This window comes from Carlito syrichta, unplaced genomic scaffold (genome assembly GCF_000164805.1).
Source record: "Carlito syrichta isolate Samal-C Ts95f unplaced genomic scaffold, Tarsius_syrichta-2.0.1 Scaffold304533, whole genome shotgun sequence".
Lineage (NCBI taxonomy): Eukaryota > Metazoa > Chordata > Mammalia > Primates > Tarsiidae > Carlito > Carlito syrichta.
Window position 1 is genome coordinate 73,462 of NW_007248629.1, and position 5,104 is coordinate 78,565.

Sequence of the window (5,104 nt, forward strand, 5' to 3'; positions counted from 1 at the left end):
CACTCCCCCCACCAAGTCACCTGTCCATCTTCCCCGCCACACTCCTCAGACAGATGTTGGATCTCAGTATCCCCCCCCCGTTTCCCCGCACTCCCTTTCACCTGTCCGCACCAACCTACACTCCTCGGACAGATGCTGTGTCTCATTCACTTTTGAACACCCGACAGAAATACAATATGAGCCCCACATATGCAAGTTTTCATTTTCTAGTAGCTACATTTAAAAAGTAAAAGGAAAGTGCAAAATGGATTTTAACAATTTTCTGGAATCCAATACATCTATAATATTGTCTTTTCAACGCACAGAAGGTATTTTTAAAGTAGTAGTGAGACATCTTACTTTTTTCCTACACTAAGTGCTTGATATCCAGGGTGTTTTTTAAACTACAGCACAGCTCAGCTCAGGCCAGCCTTATTTCACACCCTCAATGGCCCCCTGTCCAGTGGCCTCTGGACTAGGCAGCGCACATCTGACGAATGTAAGACAGGAGCAGAGGGAGGATTAGCCAGGGGGTCAGACATCACCACCCCTGTCCAAGGCTCACCCACGGCCCATAACTAAGACCTGCAAATAACAATCATCTTCTGTTCAACAACCCTGCAATCCCACACACCCATTCTTTCAAAAGGGTAACAATTCATTTCATAAAGTGACTTTACTGCAACACCTGAAGCACCAGCATGGGCAGACACACACATCTTCTTGTAGGCCATATTCTACAACGCAGAAAGGCTGCCTGAAAAGTCACCTTTTTAAATGCTATCTAGCTGCCATCCCGGATTCGTTTTGTCTGTGGTCATTAAAAGAAGGGAGAGAGGAGGGGAGGGAAGACCAACCTGAGAAGAAGGAAAAAGAAGTGAGACGCCAGCCTGCAACATGCACAGCAGAGACCTCCCAAGTCCTGCCTGTGCCAGCTGCCGGCTGGGGCTCCCAGGCTAGATGTCCCCTCCCCCCGCGGTGCCTCACTTTCCCCATCTGCAAAATGGCAACAACCACAGAGCCCCACAGTAGGGCTGCTGTGGAAATTAAACGAGTTGACGCAGTCTAAGCATCTACATCAGTGTTGGCACGCAAGACTCACTTAATAAGAGATGCCTCTTAATAACAACAGGTTAAAAACTGATTGTCAGACTTTGCTAATACTCAGTACAAAAGCAACAGAATTAAAGCAAAAGATACAAATAAGAGCGAGCACAGTTCTAAACAAAAAAAAAAGGTCAAACAATGCTGGGCAATGTGCAAAAGTCCGCCAGGGTGAGGGCCCACGGGCAGGAAGGTGCTTCCCCTCCCCACTCTAACCCCTGGCTCAGAAAGGCAAAGACGCCCACTCTCCAGGGGGCGCCGCCCCTGCTGCACAGACATGCCTTCCCAGGCTGCGCCGGTGCCGCCCGGGACTTGCTCCCTTCTGTGTTTCTACACCCAGAGGGAGCTGCAAGCCCTGACAGCGGCGTGCAGGAGAGAGGAGAGCAGTGCTGTCAAGGTGCATGGGAGCCTGCGTGGCGTGACCCTCATTCCAAAGTGAGGACAGGGACAGGCCACCTCGGGCAGAGGCCCATGCTGAGCACGCAGGCTTGCTTAGCCTCTCTCTGGTCCAGCAGGGCTGCAGGAGACGCCAGCACTTCACAGGGCGCACGCTGGAGGCGGCGAGCCAACGACTCTGCCACTGCGGCAGCCGTGAAGGGAACTCCTACCAGCGCCCAAGCAGGCAGCGGCAAGCAATCCAGAGCCTGTGTTTGCTGACAGCCCTGGTCCGGGACAAACCTGTCCTCAGCCACACACAAGAGAAAAGAAAAGGCAGGGCCTAGAAAAAAGGTATCTGGCAAGGGACAGGAAGTGTCAGAAGGAAGCTGAAAAGTCAAAAGCCGTCTTCTGAAAACAATTCCCTGTGGGCATTCATGGTGGAAATATCCATAAGGCACCTGGCATACTCAAAAGGCAATCAGCCATATTTCCTAAGAAATAAGAACAGAAAGCCATAGGGAGAGATGCCATGAAATAAGAGAAATGGGTGAGATAAGAAATGACTGCAAGGAAATTTTCATGTGTAATAGCAGAAATAAAATCCGTATGGAGTCAGTAAAAAATTGAATTGATTATTCAGAAAATGGCCTTAATGCTGAGGATGAATTTGAAAAGTACTCTAAGAATCTGAAGATAAAGAACAAAAATAAAATCCGATAAAATCTTTAAAAATCAAGAATTCTATTTTCTAAGAAAAACTCAAAGCCAACAGGAGCAGAAATCAAATATATAATTAAAGAATGTGCTTTTGAACTGAATAAAGATTTTCCAAGTTTGACCAAAATAGTTTATTATGTTCTACACAAAATCAATGAACAAAGATATATCTAGTGTGCATTTTGGCCACTTTTTTTGAAGTACAAGAACTAAAAGACAAACTAGAAGAACATAGGATAAAAACAGAAATTACTTTTAACGGAAGCAAGATCAGGTTAGCTTCGAATTTACCTATAATACCACATTTTAGAAGACAATAACAAAATGCTGTCAGACATTTTGTCTGATGTGAAGAAAAATGGTTCTGTAACATGTTTAATGGCAACAGAAACTCATTCTCAGAAATGCTGGGTCTCAGAAAATATAACTCAGAAGTTTCTTTCTTGATGACAGAAGAAAAAATTATCTAAAGTGGTAATTCAGTTGAAAAGGAGGAATCAAAATTAAAATATTCAAGGAATTTGTGGTATATGGCAAAGACTTAAATTTCATATCCTAAGTATCCCCCACAAAAACCCACATTCACTACCACCACTAACTACCACTAACACTAACCTCTGAATCTTAATTTCATTGCTCATAACATTAACATAATATTAATACCCACCTTACAGTTTTGCAACTGTAAAACAACAGCATCATAAAGAGATGTGAAAAATAGTATTAAAACATAAGAAATACATATGGTCCCTGACTTGTGATGCTGCAGCTTACGACATTTTCAAGCGACAGTGGGTTTGGTTTGTCTGAATGTAACCCTATTATAAGTCAAGGATCATCCGTACTTAATTCACCTGACAGAGGCATCAACAATGTCTGTCACAATGTCTCATCACTGTCTCATCACAATGGCCCCAAATGCACACAGGACAAATACTTGGGACAGCATGTCCTGTGGAGACCCATAAATCAGTCTCTATGTGACCCTTAAACTACTAAACTCTAGACTTAGCTACAGAAGAGTATGCATCTGAGTGTTCTACAGAAAGCTTCAAATCTCCCCTCTTCTTTTAATACTTATGAGGGCAGAAAAAATAGTAGGAATATCCTAGAAGTCTGGTGTAACTTAGGAAAATTAATAGAATAATTTTAACATTTGCCTAAGAGAATAAAGGAGATGGCTTGAGAAATAAAAACGGAGTGAAAGTCTAGGGTATCTTAGTGAAAGGTTTCAAAAGCAGGTAAGGATTCTGAAACATTCTGCTAAAGAAACCTTTAGCAAGACAGTCCATATTGTATGTGCCCACATAAAATTTTGCAACAGACAAAATCAATGTAGGATAAAAAACCTCAAAACAGTGGTTCTCCGAGGGAACAGAGTGGACATGTGGACTGAGAAGAGGATGAGGAAAGTATCTAGGTGGCCACAAGTTCCATCATCTTTTTTTTTTTTTGAGTCAGAGTCTCACTCTGTCACCCAGGCTGTGGCACAATCACGGCTCACTGCAGCCTCCAACTCCTGGGCTCAAGTGGTCCTCCCACCTCCCAAGTAGCTGGGACTACAGGTGTATACCATCACAACCAGCTAATTTTTTTTTCATATGTTACCTAGGCTGGTCTCAATTTCTGGACTCAAGCAATCGTCCTGCTCTGACCTCCCAAGGTGCTGGGATTACATGTGTGAGCCACCAAGCCAGGTCAGGCTCAGTATAGGGTTTTGGGTTATACAGAAACACACACTTTTCTAAACTCACAGACTGTACACTTAAGATTTCTGAATTTCATCAAATATAAATTGTATATCAAAAGAAAAACTATATATGCATTTAATACTAGTTAATGATTTGCATGCTAAAATATTTAGTAGGAAATGTACTGATGTCTGCAATTTACTTTGAGAGGCATCAAAAAGTAAGCTGGACAAATTGAGGGATTGATGATGGACATGAGACAAAAACAAGTACAGTCAAATGTTAACGGCGGAATTCAGATGTGGCTGTAGGATTCCTCACGAACTTCATTTTGTGTTCAGAAATCTTTATAATAAAATAGTGAAGAGAGGGCAAGGATGTGAAACTTGACCAGATACTTAAAAAGAAACAAAAATTACTGGAGGCCTCTGAAGAAAGGTCATGGAGGGCACAGAATGGAAGCTGGTAAAGACAAGGTGATGAAGATCCTGGCAGGGAAACAAAGAGGATACAAGATACACAGGGAAAGTGCTCACATGGGAGGGACCCTGGGCCTGCGGAACAAGCAGACGCAATGACGCGGACCACACTTGATGACTTTGACCGGCGAGGAGGTGCAGCTCAGATACCTCGCGGTGGAGAAAGGAAGAGCTGCAGATTCAGTGAAGAAGCAGAGCAAGGGCCAAGCGAGACGGGTGACTCAGGCCCCCGGGACCTGCCCTCCCGAACCAGGGCTGGGCACTGACGGCAGAGCCTGCGGCTGGTTGGCTTCCTGCACTCGCGTGGGCCCCGTCGAGGAAGGGTGAGCCCCACGGCCCCTGGACGCGGTGCAGAGGGCAGTCCTCGAGCAGCCGCCGGGCACCCTGAAAACCCACTCCTTCTGGGCCACGCCTGGTGCCGGCGGCTGCCTCACCTGCTCCAGCCGACGCGGCCCCTCCCAGCCACCTCCGGAGCGCTGCTGTGCCGACAGGTGAGGTGACTCCCGACCTGCTCGTTGATGGCACTCACACGACGGCGAGGCCTTCCTTGGGATCGAGAAAAGGCCATTAGCCTTATTTACAGCCTGCTTGAAAACCAAAGCCGTCAGTTTCAGACTCATGATTCATTAATTCCTGATACATCACATCTGATCTTGCTCCCTTCCTGACCCTGGTTTTCTTTCATACTCCCGTCATCCGGCCACTCTCAAATGGCGCAGTGATTTTCCGTGTGACTGCAGCCTCCCTCCTCTTCCC

General features: G+C 45.5%; 1 protein-coding gene across 2 annotated transcripts in view; it reads right to left on the bottom strand.

Moving 5' to 3' along the window:
* Positions 1-5,104, bottom strand: part of MTMR2 (myotubularin related protein 2) — a 67,057-nt gene that overhangs the window by 34,475 nt on the left and 27,478 nt on the right. The window lies entirely within an intron of this gene.